Source organism: Calonectris borealis, chromosome Z (genome assembly GCF_964195595.1).
Source record: "Calonectris borealis chromosome Z, bCalBor7.hap1.2, whole genome shotgun sequence".
In the NCBI taxonomy this organism is placed as follows: Eukaryota; Metazoa; Chordata; class Aves; order Procellariiformes; family Procellariidae; genus Calonectris; species Calonectris borealis.
The window spans coordinates 34379979-34394832 of record NC_134352.1 but is presented as its reverse complement, the minus strand read 5'-3'; positions in this window follow the sequence as shown (position 1 = coordinate 34394832).

The window sequence follows — 14854 nt, the reverse complement described above, 5'->3', positions numbered from 1 at the left end:
CTTTGAAAAAAGACATCCCAGCCATATGGCAGATTTCAAAGTCAAAGACAAGAAGTTTGTTCTCAGCTCAGAAGAGATTTTTTTAACATGTGGTGTCTGTTGAGCTGTATGTAAAAAGCTATTTTTCTCCCAAATCTATTTGTCTAAATGCAGATCTTGGAGAAAGAGTCATCACCAACAGAGGACTGTGTGATGCATTAGTATGTCTGGGAGCTCATGTCAACTCTGTACAAAAGCATGACTGTTTCAGTAGGACAAGAGCGTCAACTGCAAGCAGACAGAGGAAGGAACAGGCTGTTTTTTCTATTTCTTTGCCTGAGGGGCTGGCAGCATAGCTCACTGCTGTGCCTTCAGTGGCACTAATGGGGAATCACAGCCACAGAGTGCAAAAGGCATCTTTTAGGGGGTGCCATGCCTATGTCCCATTAAAGGCAGATGGATGTCACTGACTTATTGATGATGATAATAAAAAGTAGCCTTTCTTTTCAGAATATGATGCTAGGAAAAAAGATTTTCTCAGAATCCTTCTAATTTTTCAGATGGCAGTGGTAACAGCAGGCAAAATGTGATAGTAATCACTGGCCATAATGCAAAATTAATCTTCTGGCAGTATGGCAGAACCTTTGCACCTCAAATCAGTAACATGGCAAGGTGAGCAGAAACTTACTGCCTCTGGTGCTGACCCAGAGCTAGTTTATTCACTGCCATATGTCACGCTGTCCGACTCAGATGCCTGGGTGGTACGTACTCATTCCAAAGCACACCTTTTTCTTGCAATCAGTGTGCTTGTGCACATGCATGTATGTGCACTACCTGGATGGATGGATAGAAATAGGTACTAAAAATAGTAAATGCTGAAGATCAAAGAAAGGCTTTATAAGAAAGGGAAGCCAAACTAAGTTGCACATTTTTTCTTAGTCACTGTCTTATTTCCAAAACCTCGTTAGGGTCGTCAGAATGGTTTAGTGATAATGCTTGTTACTAAGAATTGGTATTTAAAAGAGAATGGTATTGGAAACAGGTTGCAATCTTACAGCTTTTTTCAAGTTTTCCCAAACAGTCATTCTCTGATAAAGTTAAAATCATGTCATTTGGAAACACGAGCAGTTGATTTGTCTTACATCACTGGTAAGGCTCTTTACATCCAATAAAATGAGTTAACACAACAGATAAGAAATAGATATTTTTTCAGTTACATCCAGGCACAAGATTTTTGGTTAACTCTCATCAGTAATCATGTTCTTTGTTAAATTATTTCTTAGGCTCAGCAGATGGAATACTGAAGTATTAGGGAATATATGTTGTCTTGAGTCACATTCTGCTCTCCAATAATGGTGATGGCAGTGGTGGTGGTGGTGGGTTTTTTTATATAGCTAAAAAACTGTTCCTGACTGAAGCAAGTAATATTACAAGTTTTAAACGGTAAAAGTAGTGAAACTCTTGGACAATTTTTAATAAGAGTACACATAAGAATAAGATTAAGAATGAAAAAGAATAAGATTAAGAATAAGAAAAACAAACAAACCCAAAACAAATCCCAGCTATTGTTTGAGCTGGTCTGATTATTTATATCAAAACTCGGAGTTATATTCTTGGAAAACCAGTCAAATGGATTTTGCAGTAAAAGGGAATATGAGTCCCAACAGCAGCCATATCTGGATTCATAAGACTGATGGATACCTCAGAGCTTTTTACTTTACAGTGCTGGAGCATGCCAGGTTGCAAACCTGGGAAACAAGCACAACGTTAGCAGAGGTGTTAGGCTTCCTGCTGGAGAACCAGGTGGTTCTTGGGAGCCCGATTAGTGCGAACTCTTAAGACCAAAGCTCTTGTTTTATCCAAAAAAGTCTGAAAGTCCAGAGGATCTTGGTTAGGTTCTCCTGGACCCATAGGCTCTGCACCACACACACGCCTGGTACTGTGAAATGTATGCTCTTGTCTGTCTGCTCCAAAATAAGTGTGTAATTCTTTCTCCTGAAGCAGTGCTGACTACTAGGATTTTTGCCCATTTGGGACTGGAATAATTTTTAAAAAATGAACAATCCCTAAATGCTAAATTTCAGTAAGTTCTAATTGTCATTTAACCAAGCAGCATCTGCTCCACTGAATCTTAAAACCTAAATCACATATGAGCTGCCAGGTTTTGCCAAAACAAACACTACCAAGGAGAACCTGTGCTGTGTTCTTCTCCTAAATAGTACAAAAATCTATCAATGTTAGAGTGAAAAAATATGGTGAAATGTTCTTCTGTTAAAATATGTTTTTTGTAGAAACCAAAAAATTTAATTTAAGTACATTAAACTAGTTTATCAATCAGCAGGAACATTTCTAGATTATGGATCTGAATCTAATTCATAAATAGAAAACCTGCTAAAATGTACATTTAAAGAGGCCTGTGATCCAGAACAGAACAAATTAAATTTAGCACTTGAAGCTTATCATAAAAGTAGAATCATCATCTTCCACATGTCTCTATCCTTCATATCACAATGAGGAACAGAAATAGTCAACCCATTTTTCTTTCTTGGCTAACAGCAACACAGAAGTATTCAATTATAACAAGCAAAATTACTATTATTCTTTTTTAATTGACAAAATAATCATAATATCCCATAGAGATTTCAAAAAAGCTCACTTTAAATACCATTCCCTACCAAGCATAGTTTATACCGTGCTTCAGCTACAACCTCAAAAATTAGACCTAATGTGAGTCCCTATTATACTGCTGACAATTCTGAATCAGTTTTCCTTTCAAAATCTCAGCCATGTTAATACTTTGTTCATTTAAAATTGGCATGAGATGCACATGCCAATATTGTTTCATTTTAAAGGAAAAAGAGTTGAAGTAGCGTAACAGTGATGACCAACTTTAACCCAGAAGATTTTATTGTGATGAGAGAAACTGTTGCATTGCAGAAGAAGATCAGAGCTCTGTCTTATTAATCTATTTAAAAAGAGATTTTTGGAGATTCCCCCTGAAAGTCAGTGGTGTTGTCCCAGTCCAGGTGTCTGATCATCAGATTATGCTTGGGTATTGTCCCTTACCTCAAGAATGCAGGAACAGCACAGAAGATGCTCAGATTCAAGGCCAGTGACCTCTCTTCTTAAGGAAGAATGACCAGAAGAAGCCTGACTTGTCATATTTTGGCAGAGGGGTAATGGTCTCTTATAAATACATACTTTTCAGTGGTGTTTCTGAATGAATAAGCACACTAACTTGTAGAGATGTAATTCTTCATACCTGCAGACAGAAATGTTTGCAGTATTACTAAATAAAATTCAGTTTCTCCATCTGGCATTTTCTGTGTGGAATTTCTGTACAGATCACATGGATATCTCTGTAATGTCTCAGATTTAACATGCTTTTTAGCCACAAATTAATTGAGGGTGAAAATATCTTTTTTACATTTATTAAGTTTTGCAGAAAAAAAAATTCCAAATGTTTCTAAATTTGAAACTTCATAAGATTTTTAAAAAATCCACCTAGTCCATATTTATCTTCACTACTCTGAAAGTTGCCATTTGCAGAAATTAACAAAATACTTAATGAATTTTAGCATTACATTGTATTCTCCCCATTCTCCCTGCCTCCATGTTGTTTGGATGCCTGATGCTCCTCCTTCCCCCTCTACCAGACAAAAATGCATCTCCTGTAAAGCCATGAGAATCATACCTCCTTCATAACACCTTGCAGCTCAAGGTGAAAGCACAAGATTGCCTTATAGAAAGCAAAACGTTGCATTACAGAAAATAGAATCCTTCAGCAAGCCCACAAAAATGAAAAATGGAGATACAAACAATAGCTTCCATATGGCATTACCCTAGCATTAAGTTTCCGCTGAGTGAGAAACCAGAAATATTTAGGTCAGCTCTACATGTGCAAAACTTCTATTTGGGTCAGTCTTACCCCAAGCATAAATAATGGAACTAATTAAAAACAAACTAACAGGTCAGCAATAGCTACGCGTGGTCATTGCTGTTGAAGCAAAAGAAGCCTTTTAGCCGAGCCCTATTTCCAGCCCCATTACGAAACTGTGATTTAAGAAATAACTGTTTCCATATTGGAAGTGAGGCACAGCACAAACATTACGGCTGAGGGAGAGAAGCGGAAATATAGCAGCCTTGCCCTGAGGACTTCTCTGAGGTGCACAGTCTGCCTGGGGGATCCTCCCCTGTGGCCCCAGGGGCACATTTTCCCCTTTCCACCTGCCTCTTCCCAGCACTGATCCCATAATAACCAGCTGTTGGAGGAATTGTAACTTTTTGAATTGAGAGGCTGTTGCAAGGTGGTATCTTTTGCACAACTGTGGTCTTCTATGTGTTGTAAAGAGAAAGCAGCTGGCTGGAAGACCTCCTTTTGTGTGTTTGTTTTAGCAACATTATAGGCATTTTCTCATTGCAAAACATATGGTCGGACACCTCTCTTTCATGCTGCTGGTGTAGGGTTAAAACTACCAGGGGCAAACGCAGCCTTTCTCTTTCCTCCAAAGTGCACAGTGTAAAAAAAGTGATACTATATTTCATGACCGAGAAATGGTGAATATTCTCTGTGGAAATTATTAGTTAAACTAGAGGTATTGATATGACCATTAAAGGTTAAAAATTCCTGACTTCTTTCTATTTATCTGTCACAGAAGATCATGAAATGCAAAAGAAAGCTAGCCCCTTCCTTCCCCTGTGCCTGTTCACCTGAATGTTTTCAAGTTTACTACAATTTAGTCAATTTCTTGGAGTAACAGAAATTACTTAAAAGTTAGCCAGGCTTCAGTTGAACAAATAGATTCCGATAGTAGTGAGTAACGTCTTTGTTCACTGTGATGAAAAGAGATTTGGCAAAACTTCCTATACTTTACTATATGAGAATTCATTTAGCTAAAATTCACTTCACTCGCCACTTTATATTCCTTTTTTGTTGCTGTTGAAAACCATTTACCTTAAATATCATCACTAAACAGATGATAGAGAGGGGAGTTACTTATCAGACTAAGTGAACACCAGCACAGTTCTTCTGTGACTTTTTGTGAGACAGTGTTTCCTGTTTAGCCATGGCAGCTTGGGAGGTATTCTGAAAAAATGAGTTTTCTTGTACTGCACTTGGCTCATATGACTGTCAAAAAAGATTTAATTAAAAGAAAACTGTCAATGTCGATGAACAAGACAATGTAAAAGGAATAAACCTTTGTCTATGAAAAAGGAATTACGATTCTGTACTATTTACTAATTCTCTATCTGTAACTTTTAATGGTAATTTGTAGATTTCAGAAAGCCTGTATTTTGTTTACAAGAGTGCATCTCCCAGTCCTGCAAGCAGTTTCCGTTGGCATCATGGGCTTGCCAAAGCTTGGTTTGTCCCATTTCCACCGGCTGGAGGATAAATTTATGAGCAGTGTTTGGGTTACAGTTCTAAACAGCACATATCTGACATTTCACCTTCGTCTCCACTTAACCTCCCCCAGTCAGAATACAACTTTGCATTCCCCTTGGGGTATGGACAAGGAAGATGAAATCAGTTAGGGAACATTGGAATGGCAATTCAAGAGAAGAAAGAAATCTGGGACTATTCTTAAAAGCACTAGTAAATAGGGACAATAAGTTGCTTTGCTGCTTTGCACAAGTCTACCCATGCAGAATGCAAACTGGTGATGGCAGAAATTGGGGAGGGACAGAGGAGGAAGAAAGACTGTTTTTCAATCTCGCATTCAAACAGACTGTTCCCGATATTCAATACTTAAACCCTTTCCTTGCTGAGACTGTTGCCTATTGTTCTGTGGCTGTTCTACTTCTGAAAAATTCCCTTCTTTCCAGTTGTCTGATTTTTGTCACATAACAAACCTTCATATGCAACTTTGAATACAAACAACTGGAAAGCTGGCACCAAATTTTCACTTTGGAAAAATAAACACATCATACTTATAAAATAGGAATTGTTAAATGACAAGTTTTCACCTGGAAACTGAAAACTTTTAGAAAGTGCTACAGTCAGTTTTTAGGCTTCACAGCCACCCTGTTCCCCTCTTCTTATGTTTGTTATGTGTGAGCAGAATTTAAAAGTTGCATTTAAAATTCAAAGAAAAACCAAGAAAAAAAATTCAAGACCTCAGGGGCTTGGGAGTGAGAAACAGAAATGTTTTGGAGTATGAATAATTGATTCTATCATTATCAAGACTTTTTTTTTTAATTTCAAATGCATCCATAATCCAATGTATAGAATGAAAACAAGTGATTAAAAAAGTAATTTCAAAATTAAAAAAAATGTAGACCCAGAAGCTCAAAAGAGGTAAACTCATCCTGTGGAAATTACAGCTATGACCTGAAGTGAAATTTTAGCAAAACTGTTTTTCCACAGTTTGATTTGAATATAGTTGCACATTTTATTACCATATAAAAATCTGAAAACCAGTGTAGGTCAACAGTTTATGTTAACATTTTCTCGTTTAATTTTTTTTTAAGGAGGAAATACTGGACTTTTAAAGCAAATTTAATTTTCACTTTACCCTGCTAAATTTGGCAAAATAAAAATCTATTATTCTGTATTCCCAATATTTTTTTCTTGTAAAGAGTCTATTTTCAAGGAATATTTATTCAATATGAGTAAGGAGGAGAAACTTCAGTATTGCTCCTTTTCTACTGTTCATAAACAATCAGACACAGAATTAGACATAAATTGCTAGCCCATTAAGTAGGTTTATCTGCCTTTTAGATTTGCCTAATAATCTAGTTGATGTGTATTTCAATGTATTTTATCTCCTGCTTTCACATGTCTTCTGCAGCCCTATAGACAGGACAGTATGTACTCTATACGCTCTCACAGTAATCTCTCCACATATAAAAAATAATTCTGTTTTATTTGGATTGCAGTTTTGCCTAAATATTTGTCTTTATTCTTCCAAGATGCATGAAAAATTGATCTTCTCAGTATGAAATAAACCAGGTTTTGTGCAGGTTATCCAAGATATTTATTAACATCTTTGCAGTCCCACTAAGTTTGCACCCACTCATGTTCTAGCTAAGTCTTGTCAGTGTACGTAAAGTTTTAAAAGGTACACTTATTTGACGTTTAGATACAATACATTCCATAAGAATCTCCCAAGCTTGCTTTCTAAGGCAGGGGGGAAGTGTATTCAGTGTATTTTACTACACTTCTGCTTCAGACCATTATTTTGAAATGAGGACTCCTTTTCATCTGCAAAAAAAATTTAATTGCATGCGGCGCCAGAAATATGTAGCACAAAAAAATGCATATATTTGGAGACCCAACTTGAAACCTCAGAAGCCCCAAAACCAATGAGTTAGAGCTGAAGTTAAAAGAAAGACAAACAAACAAACACAGAATCCTTTCCTTATAAAACTTTAATGTAAATTATGACCTTCTAAAAGGTGCCAACCCAGAAATTCTGGAAATTGACAGCGTCTGCTAGAGGTCAAAGAAAAGGCTTACCCTAACTTCAATAAGCTTTATAGTAAGCTATATCTGCCAGAGCATGTAATATCATAGCAATATCAGTGGAAAAAGTGAAAGTGGCATATGAAAATATAAGCAAGCAGCTGGAATGAACACTGATGCTTTTACCTTTGTTTCTAAAAGCAACTCCAGATATTCCCATCTTCAAAATGAGAAAGGAGCATTGGTCTCTCCTTTCCCTGGGCCCAGTAAAATGAAGCATCTATAAACCCAGTATAGATGTTTGTCTGCATTTGCTTTATGCAGAAAGAGACAAATCCTAATAAATCTGACTTCATTGAGTTTTTGTTTATTTCTTTTGTAAACTTTACCATTTGTGTAAGTCTTTAAGTTGACCAAAGATAAAACAAAAAAATAAGGTAGAGCCTTGCGAACATTATTTCTTCAACACTTACCAGTAATGTTGCATTCTCAGTAACATGATAGTCATATACCTTAGATTTTTTCTTCTGAGAAATAGGAAAACGTTTCTTGAATATAAACAGTCTTCTTCACTCATTTATTTTTTTAATGTAATGTTTTTAGAAGAAGTGTACTGGGTGTAATTAGAGCAATAGTTGTCAAAATGTCTAAAAGTCATGTACCTTTAAAAGAACCTTCAAATTTTAGATCATTTCTAGAGTCTTTTTTCCTTCTTCTTTAGTCTGAACATTTGCTTGTAAAGACACATAGGGTGAAATTCTGTATCTGGTGAAGTAATCCACAGGTTGCAGAAGCTAAGCATGCCTCAGTTGATATTTTCACTTCTCAGCTGTCTTCAGCACGAACAACTTTAGCAGAGCTGAAAAAGCATGGTTGAATCCGTTTTTCATCTCATCAAGCTGTATATTCATGCAACAACATTATAATTTATAACCATTATCTGCACAGGACACTGTGGATCTTGTGTCAGGTTAGTATAACACCATGTAGATGTTTATCCAGCTTTTGTTATGACTGGCAAAATATTTTCCTAAGAATTTTCCTCTCTTTTCTTCTTTTGTCATTTTTCCCTTTTCCTATTCCCAAGAAAAAGTGATTTTTTTTCTCAAAATAATTTTTCTTTTAGCCTATCCCTTATTTTCAATTAAAATATGTCTTATTTTCAGGAAAAATATTACTAACATACTTCCAAACAATTCTCCAAATCCTGTGTATTTTTCTCTTCTGTGTTCTCCTGAATATCTGATGCATCCTGACAGTTTGAGAAAGTCCATCTTTTTCTTTAGTACTTTTTTACTTTAATACTAACCATCTTCCATTGGTTAATTTTTTCAGCATATGCCACTCCTTTCTCTGCAGCTCCTCACCGCTACCATGACACATTCAAATGTTGCAAAGATTTTATTCTGTAAGCTCTGTTTCAGGCTTGAGTCATCTCCTGGAGAATTTAAAGACAATATCCCACCCTGGCAGTGCCTGGGTGCACCTCTGCCTTCTTGGCCTGTTGAAGCTGGTTAAAGGAGCAATCACCGAGGGTTCACTTTTGTGGAATCAGGGTGAATCCTGTTAGCGGAAGCAAAGATTTCCTAATGGGATGGAGAGGTAGGCCATCTCTGCATAGGAACAGCATTTAGGAGGCCCTAGAAGAGAGATGACAAGGAGCCACTCCATTGTTAAACTCTATGGTATGTTACAGAGGCATCATGTGATAGGTTTCTTGAAGACAAAATAACCATAATTATAATCTTCCTATTATGATTATCAGTAGGGTTGGTGTAAATACCTAAGTCTGACAGACGGCCAAATAAAAGCACACAGGATGCAAATGTCAGGCATGTGAGATGGCTAAAGATGAGACAAGGAGAGCAGCAGCCAAACGTCCACACCTTTAACAAACGGCAGGGGCACACTGGGGAGTGAGCACAATGTGGGTAAAAATGAGATTTTTCACTGTGTCCAGAAAGCCTTGAGGTCAGTAGGAAAATTATCCACAGGCATACATTTAGGTGAATGCAAAATCTTTCACTTCAGTGTCTTTGAACATTTTTTTCACCAAAGGGATTTTCTAATTAAACAGTAACACTAAGTTTGTTACTTAAAACAGCTTTAATAGGAAAAAGGGTTATTAAAGCTTAAAGGCCTTTTGAAGGAATAAAACTTTTGAGGGTTTGGCCAAAAAGTGTGGGTCAGCCTTGAATGAATGAGAAGACACGTTCAAGCTCAGCTGCAGGCCAAACTGGAAACAAAATCCTTACTTAGCATTATAAAAAGTTTTGGCAATTTTGACTTCTAGAAGAACATGTCCTTCTCTCAACTCTTCTAACATGAAAGCACACAATTCCTGTTCTGGGACAGTGTCTTCCAGCCAAGCTTTACTGATGGTGGAAAACAAAGAACAGGGAAGACAGGCCTTGAATGTATGTCTGCACAGACTTCAGAGCCAGATTAACAGCTCTGATTGCTAGAGTGGCATATAGCTCTTAAGAACAGAGCCACAGGGGAAAAAGTGGTTCCCAGAAGTGTAATTAGAAAAACAAACAAAGAGTATGCAAAAATTTACTACTGACTATTGTGAAAGTTTATTTTAGCTTTTTTAATCAGACTTTTAAAAAATCACTAGAATAATCTTAGAATAAGAAAATATTTGATTTCCAATAAAACCAATAATTTTCAAAAGCCCAAAATTAACCTTTTCAATCAAACCAGAATCACATCTTTGGAAGTATTTGTGTGGCATGGGGATGGGTGATGTTTCCAAACCAAGACAAAATTACTGCAAAAGCTTGTTTTTTCTGATGATTAAAAAAAACCCCAAAGTATTTAACAAAGATAAAAAATGTCTATGGAAAAAAAAAATTGAGGAGCTCTTCTAGGAAGTCAGAGACCTCACACATTGCAGGGAACCAAAGCATAATATTAGAATCAAAATTAACTTTAAAAAAAAAAGGAAAAAACCACATTACCTTCAAATTCTGAACTCTGATCAAGCCAACACAGCAACATAACTATTAAATCTGAGCTTAAAATACAACAATTTCCTCTATTTAGAAAGATAATGAGAAAGGATGGGGCGAGTGTCAGAAACTCGGGAACACCAGGGGTATTCACAGTTCCTTCCATTTGCCAGCAGCCCGATCTCCACCCAGAGATCAGGGCTGGGGACCTGCCATTCACTTCGGGACCACACTTACAGCACACATGGCATTACCGAGCGAGAGGCATGACGCAGTGCTGTAAGGTGGCCGGGCTGGCAGAGAGGGCAGAAGCCCTCCCCATCCCACAAATCCAGCAACCGACAGCAGTGTGAGGTAGTTTTATGACTTCGTAGTGTCTAACCAATTAGATAAGAGCTAATTTGCATATGCCTGCATGTTCCGCAATCCCACGTCTGACAGCAAGAAAAATACTGCCTAAAGCTGCTGATGTAGGGCCAGATTGCACCACCTCCCATCAGACAGGTGAAAACTCTGTCATCAAAGGCACTGCACCCTTCTGCAGAAGTAAGGACTCCTCGGAGCGAGCAGGGGGTTCAGAGTAAGAGCCTACAGTGATCAGTCTGAAGATGATCCCTTTTAGCCAAAGCAAAAGCCCTCACTGGCCTGGGCAAGGTTGGGGTCGAGCCCGTGCCCCGTCAGAGGAAAAGGCCCTATGCTCAAGCATGTGGGAAGAAGGAGAGGTGGGACGAGCCAGCTGAAATACGTCTCTTTAGCACTAAGGACTAGATCACCGGCTGAAAACGAAGTCTGTATATTCTCTTCTTCTGAGGCTATAATACTCTTCCACACCATTTTTCAGTCCCCTGAGAAGGTACGCCTTCTCCAGAGGGAGGCTGAGAGATTAACATGTAACAGCAATTTCGGGGCTTAAAGGTTCAGTCTAGCACTGCTTTCTATGTTGCCCAGCAGTTGCCAACTCAAAGGCCACCCTTGCAAAAGATAGTGACAAATATGAATGAGGCCAAGGGCTCTACCAAAGAACTAGGACTCCAAAAGGAAGACAGCCATGGGCAAATGAAGCAGCTGCCAAATCCACTATTTTATTGGTGGTACCACTAGATGGTATCCATTCTCTAACTTTCCCCATTTTTTTTTTTGTCAGTTGCTTTGTCAACCTGCACTGGCAAGTAAACTTAAACCAGTACTTAGGGAATCTAAGCAAGTGAATAATTTACTAATTTTTTTTTAATAATATTTTTTGCTTCTGTTAGACTTCATATTCATGACAAACAATGCAGAAGATGAGTACTTCCATTGCATCTGTCTCAGCTCTTAGTGCAGAGATCCCCAGCCAGAAACAGAAATGCTGGCTTAATTGCCAGGTCTGCTAGCAGCATGTTTCAGCCTCTGAGCACCTTGCCACAGGCATCTGGTAAACCTGCTACCAGAGGAGGACAAAGGACTGCGCTGTGCAAAGCAAGAGGTGTGTGAACAAGCTGGAATTCAACAAGCAAGGAGCCTAAACCCATCTTCCAAACCCAACATTCCCCAGTTAAGTGCAATGTAAGCAATGACAGGAAAAAACTTTGCTCCCTTAGCAGGAGTGTCAGCTAACGGAGTGATGGAGGAGTTATCATTCACCTGGTTTAGATTACAGTGAGCAACTTGTGCTTTTTGGCTAATCTAGGAACAGGTGGACTCTGTTTATTTTTCATTCTTTAAGGGGAGATCCTGTTTGGAATTAACTGTAAATTACACTAATGCTTTCAGCTTCTTTGGCTTTAATGATTTTACTTGGAAAGCACCTCTTTAAAGTCCTTAACCATAAGCAACATAAGGAAAGACTTCGTCATTCTTGGTTATTACAAGAGTCTGTTTCCACTCCCAGTGTGTTTCTTCAGAACTGTAACACATAAGAATACTCGCCTGCAAAATGATAGAGTGCACATTTTCTGCAAAATGCTAACCCAAGTTTCGGTAGCTCTTTTATCTTCTTGTAGTTATATTTTTGATTTTTCTTTTTCCCATGTATCTAGACGTAATTTTAACCTGTGCTTTGCTTTTCCTTGTTAACGGAACCCCACGGTCAGACAATAATTTGCTTCAGAAATGTATGTCCTTCATAACAGAAAAAATGGCAAGAGTTAATCTGTCAGCTATTCTGGCAATAAAGTAAGGGACTGTTTCATCTTCATTGCTTTCTCAGCTCTGTCGCTCTTATTTGAGCTTTAGAAAGGAACAAGGAAGAGGAATTTTCATAGAAAGAGTTGGTGCAGCACTGCTACAGGTACAGGGAAATCATAGTAAAACACAGCTCTCAGTTCTCAAAACCCAGGTCTCTCCTCTTCTGGACCGGACTGAAAGAAACCAAATCCCTGGGCTGACAATGTAGCTTGTCAGAGACACATCTGGGTAAGCAAGAAACTGCAGCTGACCGTAGAAGTCCATGGCAGTATCTCTGACTGTGGCAGGCTAGGAAAAGGAAAGCTTCTCAGAGAATTGCTAATTCTCTGTCAGTATTTAGAGGGAAAGTGTTGTGATTTAGGGAGAACAATGGGAAGAGATCCCGCAAGGTGCTTCAGACTTCTTCATGCTTAGAATCGAAGTGATCATCATGTAGAGTATCAGATTATGCTAGTGGCTTTTTGTATTTGTGTGTGCATATATTGATGTGCCTGTTGAGCACACACACTGCAATGTTTACCAAAAAACCCACTATGCTGTGTAGTACATGTGCTAAAAAAGCCTCCCAGTCTTGAAGAGTGTACAGTCAACCCGTATCAGTTTTATGGAGCACATGGGAGATTTCAGAGCTCACATTTCAAACTGTTTGGTTTTTTGTCTCCAATACAGTTCTTCAGTGGAAGCACTTTTGTAATTCCTGAGGGCCAGTGTCGCAGCCTACACAGTATTTCACTTGATCTCTCTGCTTATGGTTCTCTCCTGAATAATCAGTTTTTCCCAATGGATCTGCAACACAATTTATGAAGCAAAGTTTGTCTTGTTACAGTGTTCTTCCAAGCATATGGAAGGTGTGCAAACAGGTACAGAATTTTTTCTCCCTGCTGATCACATATGAGTAGCAAAACCATTCATTTACTGTCTCAAAAACTAAGTATCAGTTACAAAGAGGTTTTGCAAATAACTTCTACTATGAACTTGCCTGAGCTTTTCTTGACCGATGGAGACTACTATAAACTATGGGAAATCAAACTTTCTGTGAGGTGTTCAGGACATGTGGATCCATTTCTAACCAGGAACTTCTGAAAATAGCCTACATCTTGATGAATGCAAAGAAGAAAGTATCAGCTCATGTGCTGAATTATGTAACAACATCAACTGATTTATCTGTAATTTTATGTTATCTTCAGAACAGTTCTAACAACACGCAAAAGCGGGAGGAAAGTAGAAAGCCATAAAGAAGAGCAGACTGATGTGATGTTCAGAAGGCTTCACTGCTCTGCAGACTTGTTTGACCTGCGACCATCTACCTCAAGCTTTCTCTATTACTGTCCTAGAACAAAAGTCACTTAGCCACTTACTAGCAACCGTATGTCTTTGTACCACCAAGCCAGAGTGAAAATGGGGACAAGAGTGCAACTTATACCACGCAAGTGTTTTCATCAAGCGCCTACCAACCTTAGTAGGATTGATTTATGCCAGGTCTGGAACAAGCCATGAAAGCACGTGACGATGACAACCAGTGACATATTTCAATTAGGCAAACATTCCTCCTCCTAATCTAAAACAAACTCATTTAAAGAAAACTCGCCTAACAAAGAAGCTGAATTTTTTTCACAGGTTTAGAGAAATATAAGGGATTCTCTGAATCCTTACCAAAACTAAGGGCTAGCTGGACTCCTTTGTAGAAAAGATACATACCTCATCTCAGTCTGGGGCCTACGAGGGGAAAAAAATAAATCAAAAGTAAAACGAAACAAATTAATATAAAGTAACATCTCCTAAGCAGGGCTGACGAAATCTTGCTTCCTCTAGATTTGCAAGTCCCAGATGATTTCCTATGTCTAATAATATGCAGGCTCCAGCTAAAGCTTTTCCTGCAGTTGGGGTATGTGTGAAAACTGTCTTCTGTGATTTTTTTTCTGACACCTAACAAGTGCAACTACTTACTGAAGCTCTGAAGGTAGCGTTTATCATACTTGTGTGCTCTCTCCAGCTGCCCAACTTCATAAAATTTTTAAGTACTCTGCATCTGCAAGACGTTCTACTCTCTTTGTCAAGTAGGCTTGAAATTGGCCAATGGGTTCTGAAAGGCATAAGAGAAGAGCGCAAACTGACACACAAAAGGACAGACAGACACACACAGTACATGGCAATTTTTCCGCTGGCTTCAGGCTGAAATGCTGACGCAAGGCAGCAATTACAGAGAAAGCTACAAATAAAACCCGTTTTGATTATTTTGAGCTTAACTAAGACCCCACAGAACAAAAAACTGCATTGCTCCAGTGACAATGGCTTGGAGTTGTATACTGGCCAGCTGTATACATTTCCTTGGCATACGGAGCCAGGCATT